The following is an 11,141-nucleotide window of genomic DNA, read 5'->3' on the forward strand; positions in this document are numbered from 1 at the left end:
TGCTCCACGTGGCGACGACTCGGCTGGATATAATTTGCCTTCCGGGCGCCCGGACCTCTGGGCGCCCGGATCCCCTCCGGGCGTCTGGACCACCTTATTCCAGAAAACTCCCTTTTCCTGCAAAACAAAGTTAGTCCGAGGCAATATATAACCTGCAACATAGATTTTTAGCACATTTTATAATAGTATGAATTAGTGCAAGTTAGTATGACTTAGATTCCGTCTTTCCGAGACCGGAATCTAGTCACGATCTCGACTTAGATATCCGAAATAGATCTAAACCGGATCGACGCCTAATGTTCCCTTCCCGGGAACGCGTCCTCACAGTCACTCCCTTCCAGTGACTTACCTTACTTACCTGCCAGACGTTCGGTCAACCCGTCGACCCGTCTGGACTTCTCGCCAAGCATCCGGTCAACCCGTCGACCCGCTTGGACTTCTCGCCAGCTATCCGGTCAGCCCGTCGACCTAGCTGGACTTCTCGCCAAGCGTCCGGTCAGCCCGTCGACCCGCTTGGACTTCTCGCCAGCTATCCAGTCAGCTCGTCAACCTAGCTGGACTTCGTGCCAGACATCCGGTCAGCCCGTCGACCCGTCTGGACTTCTCCTGCACACTTGATCAAAGTGTCAGATAACAACAAAACTAACTTAACCTATTTGTCATTCATCAAAACCTGGGTTAGACCGTTAGTGCTACCCGCACCAACAGATAGACATTCTTAAGTTCATTGAGAGGACGCAAAAGTGGCTTCAGTGGTGCTACTCCTTTCTTTACACCCGATGTTCTACTTTCTTTACTCCCTTGTTCAGCTTCTTTACTTATTGCTCAAATTTATCTTTTGGCTTAGGGTTTAGGATGAAATCTTTTGAGGTTTAAAGCAGTTTCATTTCTCAATTACTTGTATCTTGCATCTATTGTAATTTTATGGCTCTTAGGCTCAAGATTTGATGTCCAAGGGTTATATGTTAACATTATTAAAACATGATAAATGGAACCCTAACTAATTTGTTGGTTGTCATGAAATTTTGGTGGTCTCAGAATACACTATGTTTCAGCAGAAGAATGATACATCATTTTGTGGAGTTTTTTCTCTATGTGAACATATTTTAGTCCATACTTGAAGCTTTATAATATAATTTAATCCACTACACTCCCAACACATTTTCAGGGACACTTTAAGGAAAAAAAGGCTAAATCTTTTTTTGTGCTAATTAGGAGCCACGCTTGAAGCAATTGAATTTTGATGCCATAAATTGTGTGTGTTGGTGGTATATGCAATCACAATGTTTTGGATGCAATTATCATCGTAGCCCTTATAATGAGTATGTGATAACAAGGATCATCCTATCTTATCCAAAAAATATGGTAGTTCTTAGTTTATTTGCTCTAATTTAGAATACAATTTCTTTCAGAAAGGAAAATTTTTAGGAAGTCACAACCTATGTCATATCTGAAAATTAAATTTATCGCAATTTGGGTTGTACATGTTCAGATTTTTTGTCATAAAGTTGATAATTTGATAGGGATAGGAATAATACTTTTTGATTGTTCTAATGGTTTTATTTGTTCTATATTATATTGAATGGATTATTATTATGATGATCGTAAAGAGAATGGTGGCTGTTGTTTGTTGATGTAATATTTAATATATTAACATTTGAAAGTTTGTAGCTTCTATGCTACCTTTTTAGCTTCTAATTTTTTAACTTATCCCTTATATGCGTATGGATCTCATCATGTTGTTTTGCTTAATTTATCAACTTAGTTTAACTTAGTTTTACAAAATATATGTTATGTAATTGAATTTTACAAAGCTTGATTGTTATATTGTTATACTGAATTTTTTTTATTTATCCAATGCTCATATGTCTCTAGATTGAAAATGTTTTCCAGTGACAAACTAAAAGAATTACACGATGGATTACAAGAATATCATCCTTTATATGATTGGGCTTCTACTAAAGTAGATCATCCTCAACAAATATTATTGTAAGTGAATTATTACATTATTAATAAATTTCAATGGTATATTGTCATTATAATTTTGTTATTATTTTAGTTTTGTGATATTACAGAAATGATTGTGACTTCTTCATTATGAAATATATCAAACATATTTTTATACAATATTAATATAGAATTCATGTAAAAATATATTCATAAATTTAGAGTGAAGGTTGTAGTATCAATCATTAAGATTAAATTTTGTAAATTCAAAGTAGAATGAATCATCAATTTTGTTGACATTGTTGGATCGTGATGTTTCGATAGAGGGGGGGGGGGGGGGGGGAATATCGATTACGAAAATTCTTTCGAAAAGAGTTAAGCGCAGCGGAAAAAGTAAGCAATGCTAACACAAACCAATTTTACTTGGTTCGGAGCCTGTGTCGACTCCTACTCCAAGGCCCACACTCGTTGAGTGCTTTCGGTGAGCAATCACTAGCAGTTCGAAAATTATTACAAACTAAGTGCTAAAATGCTGATGAAAATAAAAGCAATACCGACAAAGGAATAAATCGAAAAGGAAAAAGTGCGTTGTCGGAGCTTCGTTAGCGTCGCAAGAGCGCAGAGCAACAGAGAAAGCAGTAGAAGATCTTCTCGTCAGTTGTTGTTTTGAGCTCCACCCCTGACCCTCCTTTTATATGAGGCTCGGGGCGCCCCGGATCCCTTCCGGGCGCCCTGGTGAGACGTGACAGGTCCAACCAGCGAGCTCCACGTGGCGACGACGCAATAGGATAAAAATTGCCTCCCGGGCGCCCGGATCCCTTCCGGTTGCCCGGATCCCCTCCGGGCGCCCGGATCCCCTCCGGGCACCCGGACTACCTTTTTCCAGGGAACATCTTTCCTATATAACAAGGTTAGTCCGAGGCAAATAGATAATGTATATCCTGCAAAACAAAGTGTTAGCACAGTTTATAAGTTCAATATATATAAAGTATGACTTAGATTCCGTCTTTCTGAGACCGAAATCTAGTCACGATCTCGACTTAGATATCCGAAATGGATCTAAGTCGGATCGACGCCAAATGTTTCCTTCCCGGGAATGCGTCCTCACAGTCACTCCATTCCAGTGACTTACCTTCACTCACTTGCCAGACGTCCGGTCAGCCCTTCGACCTGTCTGGACTTCTCGCTAAGCGTCCGGTCAGCCCGTCAACCCGCTTGGACTTCTCGGCAGCTATCCGGTCAGCCCGTCGACCTAGCTGGACTTCTCGCCAAGCGTCCGGTAGCCCGTCGACCCGCTTGGACTTCGTGCCAGACATTCGGTCAGCCTGTCGACCTGTCTGGACTTCGCCTGCACACTCGGTCAAAGTGTTAGATCACGACAAACCTAACTTAACCTGATTTGTCATTCATTAAAACCTGAGTTAGACCGTTAGTGCTAACCGCACCAACAGACATGTCGTAGTTTGTTTGTATTTCTTGTATATGAACTGATGTATTACATTTGTTTGTTGTAAATTGATACTTCATCTACTTATTTGGAATGAAAATATTTTAGTATAGATTCTTGTTATTATTGAGTGTAATTATTCTAAATTATTGTGTCGTGTTGTTCTTAAATTGGATTGTTTAAAATTATTATATTGTGTTGTTCTTATATTGGATTATTATTGGATTGTTAAAATTGTTATATTGTTCTTGTATTGGATTGTTATTGAATTATTTTAAATTGTTGTATTGCATTGTTCTAAATTGTGCTTGTATTGAATTGTTATTGGATTGTGTAAAATTATTGTGTTGTGTTGCGTTGCATTGGTCTAAATTATTCTTGTATTGGATTGTTATTTGATTATATAAAATTGTTGTGGTGAGTTGTTCTAAATTATTATATTGGTCTTTGTATTTGAATAAAATTATAAATTTATCAAATGATTAACAAAAGTACTTGAATTGTGTTCAAAAAATTGTTGCTCTCAATATAGTATATTGTAATGATATTTGAGGGCATAAACATATTCAGGAGACCAGTCCAAACACATTGTAACTGGTCCTATGTCATTCTGAAATCGTTTGGTCCAACAATAATTTTTTTTTCTAAAATTGGCTGATGGGCCTTAGCAATTCTAAAAATCTAAAATTAACATCCTCAAAAAGAGAAAAGATCAAGGATATCAAGTATGGTCTTGTTCAAAAAATTGCTACTCTTAATATGGTGAATCATGATGATGTTTAAGGGCATGGACACATTTAGGAGACTAAATTGAATATATAGGAATTGGTTCTATGTAAATTTGAGGTCATTTGGTCTATTAGCCGATTTTGCTCAAAACAGGCTGATGGACCTTAGCAATTCTAAAAATCTAAAATTTAACATCCTCAGAAAGATGGAAGCTCAAGGATCTCAAATATAGTGTGGTTCAGTGATTATTATCTGTGTATCATTGATATTGAGCTTATGACATTATTTCTCTTACCTGAATCATGTTCAAAAAATCGTTGCTCCATATCGTGTATCATAATGATGTTTAAGGGAATGAACAAATTTAGGAGACTAGCCCAAACACACAGGAAATGATCCTATGTTAATTCGAGGTCATTTGGTCTATCAACCAATTTTACTCAAAATTGGTTGATGGATTTTAACAATTCTAAAAATCTAAAATTTAACATCCTCAGAAAGAGGAAAACTCAAGTATCTCAAATATGGTGTGATTTAATGATTATCATCTTCATATCATTTATATTAAGCTTATAACATCATTTCTTGTGCATGAATCATGTTCAAAAAATCATTGCTCAATACTATTGGGGCACTCTGGAGCTTGGGGTGAATAGCTCGTCTCACTTTATCGATGTTGATTTACAGTGCAAAATACGACGCAAGCTCCTCCAATGCTAACTCCAAGGATTTACTTGGTATCCACCTCAAGAGGATGTGATTAATCCAAGGATCGATACAAGAGCACACTCTCCACTATGAAAACACTAATTCTCAGAACAATCCGAAGGTGGAGAAACCTTGTACAATACTCTTTATATAACAAGAAGAAAAGAGAAGTAAATACAAATGAAATCTTACAAGATTTACAACAATGAACCCTAACTTGCTCTTTTCTTGTTTGGAAATGCCTTTTGATGCTTGGAAATGTAGCAACACTTTGCTCCAAGAACCTTCAAGAACCGGCGGTGAGTATTGGAGAAGAATTGGTGAAGAGTTGTTACGTTTAAACCTCATCGTTACCTTTATATTTTACACTTTTAGGGTTCCCAATCGATTGGGCCTACTTCAATCGGTTACCACGTCAGATCTAGATGATCCCAGCCGTCCAAAGCTCGCAACCTATGCAACGATCATTTCCTAATTGATCGACTGATCGATTGGAGCAGATGGATTAATCAACTAATCGATCTAGATATCTTCTGTGCTCTTGTAGAAGACCCCGAAATTAATTGACCAATCGATTCTGGCTGTCTTATGTCATTGTGAGAAAACCTACTCTAATTAATCAACTGATCGATTTGAGTAGCCCAATTGATCAGCGAAGCACACTGTGCTCTCATGATTTCCTCCTAATCTATAAACTGATCGATTGAGCTCCTCAAGTCAAAAGCACCACTCAATCGATCAACTGATCGATTTGCACAACTCTCAATTGATTAGCTGATCGATTGAGCTGCCGTGACTCATAGTACTCTCTCAATCGATCAACTTATTATTTGGGACCTGGTTCAATTGATTACCTAATCGATTGACCAACCCTAACTTACTTAACTCAAGTCAAGGGTTCCCTTTCCTAATATTTGGTCAACCATGACCTGTTGGGATTTTCTTATGCCTAGCATCCAGTCAATCTTGATCTGCAGAGATTTCATTACCAAGTGTCCCGTCAATCCTTTGACCCACTTAGATATTTCTCCCCATGCCAAGTGTTCGTTTAACCTTAACCCATGATGTACATAGATTATATATACATGTACATATGTTTTGACATATATTCACGTACTTTTCTTATACTTGATTTATGCATTTCAATACCCTTTGTCATATTTTTAGCTTAATTACTCTTCTTTATTGGAGATCTGTTCTTTGCATGTATTTCTATTGATAGTTACTGTTTTTGGAGTGAAAATAGCATGCGTCGACGAATCGGAGAGCAAGCAAAGGAAATTAACACTGGTCGTGTGATCCTACACAGCCGTGTTATTGCACCAGAGGAGCAACACACGGTCATGTGGATTCACACTGCCATGCCATTCATCCAGAAGTGAAGAAGCACACGACCGTGTGAACTCACACAACCATACTACTCATCCAGAGGTAGAGAAGAACATAGCTGTGTGATTCGACACAGCCGTGTCACTTGACTAGAAGCCAAGAAGACTACGTTCGTGTAGATATCACACGGCCATGACACGAGCCGTGTCAGACTCATGCCTTACACTATATAAGGGGTTCTTTGCCCCTTCTCCAAGAGAGGAAGGCTCTCCCCTTGGGAGACTCATCTTGGTGTCGATCCACACCATTCTTGATCTCTGTTCGATGATCCGAAGCCGATCTCAGCATCCCGTCGACTCCAAAAGTGAAGTATTGGATCAGAAGATTACTCGACGCAATAGGATAAGCTTTCTTCTCCCTTCTTCCTCTAGTTGGGTTTGAATGCTTTCTATCTTTATGTCTTTGGGTTTTTTTTCCTTATGTTATGGAAGAGATCTATTGTTATTATTCTAGGATTAAGGGAATAATTGTAATTGTGTATTGATGTAATAACTCATAGTTTTGCCTATTTCTTATCTATATAACGTTTAAATGCCTTTCATCTATTCGATCTTATGTGTATGCGATTCATCTATGCTTAACTGTCATGTTTGATTGAATGTTTATGTAGGATTGTTAATCTCATAGAGGGGATGCCCTAGATCGTATGACCGAGGGACCCTAGTGATAGGGGTAACATGTTCACGGGCATCTAGAATATTCCCTTGAAAGGAGAAATGATCCCTAACAAGGAAGTAAGGAATTGTACATATTTACTATCTCTATCTCTATAGCTATTAAGTAGAAATGTATTCTTGTGATCTATGATCAAGGTGCCCTAGTGACAGGGGTTAACCATTTTCGGATTTCATTGAAATCATCTCTATTCGATACCTAGGGATATTGACCCAATTATTATTGCCGGTTTGACATTGCAAGGGAAAGTTGACAATGAATCTAACTTCCTATAAGAGCATGTTAATTGAAGATAGGCAATAGGTGGACCATGATGCATTAGTAAATGTTACAATAAAGCCGAACTCCTAGAGTATCTTCCTAAACCAAGATCTTCCACTCTCTCTTACTCTTTCTTTCCTCTATCCAGTCTAGTTCTTCTTTCTTAACACTTAACTTGTAATCATAGATTGTTTAGCTAATTCAACATGAGAGATCACTAGTGCTTGTAACCAGTCCCTGTGGGTTCGATATTTTTTGTATTACTGACGACATAACCGTGCACTTACAGTGACGTAACAAGTTTTTTGCGTCGTTATCGGGGACTACGCTTAGAACATTAGCTGATAATCATTTAAGTTAGACTAAATTTTGTTTTGCTTACTTTTATTTTATCACTTTTATTTATGTAATTTGAATTTTTACAACTTTATTTCTGTAATTTGAATTTCTGCAACTTTATTTTTGTAATTTGAATTTCCAGTATTATTTTGTTTCTTATTTCAACAAATTTAAAAACTCTTATTGTTTCTTCACTCAAAATATTTCTTACCTTATTCTTGCATGCGAAGATCTAATTTTATAAGAGATTTACTATTGGTGTAAGTTGCACCAGAATCAAACCTAAGTTTTGATGTTAACAAAGGTTCAAGTTAAGTCTTATTGTGATCTAACAAATTGATTAAGTGTGCATGCTGTTTACTCAACCAAGAAAGACCTAGTTGGAGGCTAGGCAGGAAAGTCTTAGAAGATCGTCGAACCTAGGTGGAAAGACTAAGTGGGTCGAGAGGACCCGACACTTGGTAGTGAGATTGAGAGATATGGAGGACCGAAGATCGAAAGAAAGTCTTGGCGAGCCGATCAATGCTAAGTGAAATGTCCAAAGAGATCTAGAGGATCAAAATTTCGTAGGTAGGTATAGGTAAAAAACTGGAGGAGCGACAGTGAGGTCGTGTTCCTGAAGGGAACAACCTAAGGTCGCTGATCCAACTGAAGAAACCGGAAAGGTTTCCAAGTTGAAATCAAGACAGTAGAAATGTCAATTATCATTACTCATGCAGTTTATATATTACTGTGCTAATCTTTGTTTTGTAGGAAAATACTATTTAACCTTGTTTTATAGGTTCAGCCTGATCGGTCGACCAAACAGAAGGATCGGTCGACCAAAGCAGACTAACTCAAAACAGATACAAGTTCAGACCAAACTAGAGCGAATCCAATCAGAGCTTGATCGATCAATCGAACCAAAGGATCAATTGACTGGACCCTAATGATGTGGCACATGTTAGCTTGGTCAGAAGCAGAGAAGGAAGCTAAGCTGATCGGTCGACCGAATAAGCAGATTAGTCGATCGAACGATATCTCATCAATGTAGCATTAAGAGCGAATCTCAATGAATAGGAAAATTATCTGTTCGGTCAACCAAAAAGGGTGATTGGTCGATCAAACACTTTAATGATAGTAAATGTCGAAGATCGAATCAGCGTAAGACCTCAATGAAGATGGAAGGGAGCTAGTTCGGTCGACCGAACTTGGGGATCAGTCGACCAAACATCGACGATTCTTATAAAAGAGAGCTCGAGGTCCGAGGCTGGATAACTGATTCTGGTTGACTCGAAGATCATCTCTGTGAAAGCTGCTCGTGTTATTACTGTTACAATTCGCAAGCAACTACATCATTCGAGTGCCGACCAACCTTCAACTTTAACATACTGTCGGTATATTTTTATTATTGCTTGTATTGTACTTAACTTGTTACTATCTTACTCATATTCTTGTACGCACTACTTTTTTCTGAGGTTTTCGGAAAGAAGAGTTTTAGTGATTTGCCCATCAGTGCGATCAAGGATCGCGGGCCTTGGAGTAGGAGTCGACTTAGGCTTTGAACCAAGTAACCGAACCTATTCTCTACTTTTTCGCTGCACGAGTTTGTTTTAAATGATTAAAAGAAGAGTTTTTAAAGAGCGATATTCACCCTCCCCCCTCTATCGCACTCGTTCGATCCTACAATTGATATCAGAGCCCCGTAGCTCTAAAAGTACTTAATCGTTCTTCGATCACCTTTAAAAAATTTTCTTCTCCTTTATTTTTTTCTTTCAGCACTACTAATCCCAAGATGAGAGTCTTGGAAATTTGTTTGTTTTTTTTGTTGATACGAGGATGACGAACTCTTATCAAAAAGGGTACAGTACCATCTGACCTCCACTATTTAAAGGAGAAAACTTCAGCTATTGGAAGAACAAAATGGAATGTTACCTGAAGTCCGACATCGAGCTTTGGTTCACAATACTGAAAGGCTACACACCTCCAACAAAAGATGAAGTGTCACTAGAACCAGAAGACTGGACTCCCCCAATGATCAAGAAGGCATAACTAAACTACAAGGCGATCAACACCATTCAGTGCGGATTCACAATGGAGGAGTTGAACCGAGTCGGCCCCTACGATAATGCTAAAGAATTGTGGGACTGCCTGGTAAAGCTACACGAAGGGACCGATGAATCCAAGGTAAATAAAAGAGACTTACTTCTTAATAACTTATTTAATATTAAAATGCTTTTTTGAAAAACGGCGTCACAACTACATGCTCGACTAAAGGACATCCTCAACGGTCTCCATCTGATCAGACACAACCTGGAGAATCACGATACAATAAGGTACGCTGATCCGGCAGTAAGGATGGGGGATCCCCCTTTTTAAGCAGAGTCAACGCCACGTGGAGGTTGAAAGGTAAAAGGTCAACCAGAGGTTTGGCCGAGCGGATAAAGATTGGGGCGACCGGCCGTACGTTCCGAACGGAAGCAAAGACACCCCGACGGGGAGTCGGGGTTCCAACGCTCATGTTGAATAGGGTCGTATGGCCGAGCAGGTAGCCCGCTCGGCCGAAGGCATCAAGCAGTAATACTGTGAACAGTTTTATCTGAGCACACGACTTGAAATATCCCGAACGGATCAATACTTGCGTCCGGTCGGACGTAAGGGGACTGCCGAGCGGCCAGACGCTCGGCGCGGGAACAGAAGAGACAAAAGGACAAGGGAAACATCGAGGGACATCTTCTGACAACAAGCATGTTCGACGACTAACCCATACGCAAAAGCCCATGACGGAAGGTTCTACTGTCCCATCAGAGAGGTGCTCGGACTGTAGCAGTATGGGGTCAGGCAAGCTCCTCTGACAAGCCCATACTGAGGTATGGTTAGAGGACACGTATTCACCTCGGTATGTGTGCACTAGCTTCTTCACAGCTCTATATAAGGGTCCTCACACTTCGCCGGAGGTACGTTTTTTACGCGATTACGCGATCTCATACATTCGAAGCCACTTCTTAGTTTCCTCTTGCCTGACTTGAGCGTCGGAGGATCGTCGCCGGGAACCCCTTCCCGGCCCGACTTCTTTGTAGGTTCGCCGGAGGTCCACACGACTGGTCGGAGATCTACATCAGCACTTCAGAGAGCGCCACGTGCTCAGCGTCCATTGATTCAGCGTTCGGACAGGATCAATTTGGCGCCGTCTGTGGGAACGCACCTGAATCTGAGCGGAAGAGATGGACGAAGCTGGACGACCGCATACGGTGATGCTCTCCACGGAGGAGCTCGACGTTCTGATCGAGGCAAGAGCAGCTAAGCTTGTGGAACAACAAAAACAGAAGGCACAAGCCGAGCGGATGGAGCAACAAGCGACGTTCGCATCGGGAGGCCGAGCGGAAGCACCCCCGGCCACGGTTCCATTCCATTGGGCCCTATTTCGGACGCCTCCTAAAGCCACAACAGTTAATCGTGACCGAGGATCTTCATCAGATGAAGTGCCAATACGAGACAACAGAAAAGGCAAGGCTCCCCGAGCGGACGCCTGCCCCGAACGGATCAACCGGCAATTTTCAGAGGCCATCCTGTGGGACCCTCTACCAAAGCACTATGTGCCCCCGGTGGTCGGTGAGTACAACGGAACCACCGACCCGGATGATCATCTGGGTAAGTTCGACAACAC

This window comes from Zingiber officinale, chromosome 9B, assembly GCF_018446385.1.
Source record: "Zingiber officinale cultivar Zhangliang chromosome 9B, Zo_v1.1, whole genome shotgun sequence".
Classification (NCBI taxonomy): domain Eukaryota; kingdom Viridiplantae; phylum Streptophyta; class Magnoliopsida; order Zingiberales; family Zingiberaceae; genus Zingiber; species Zingiber officinale.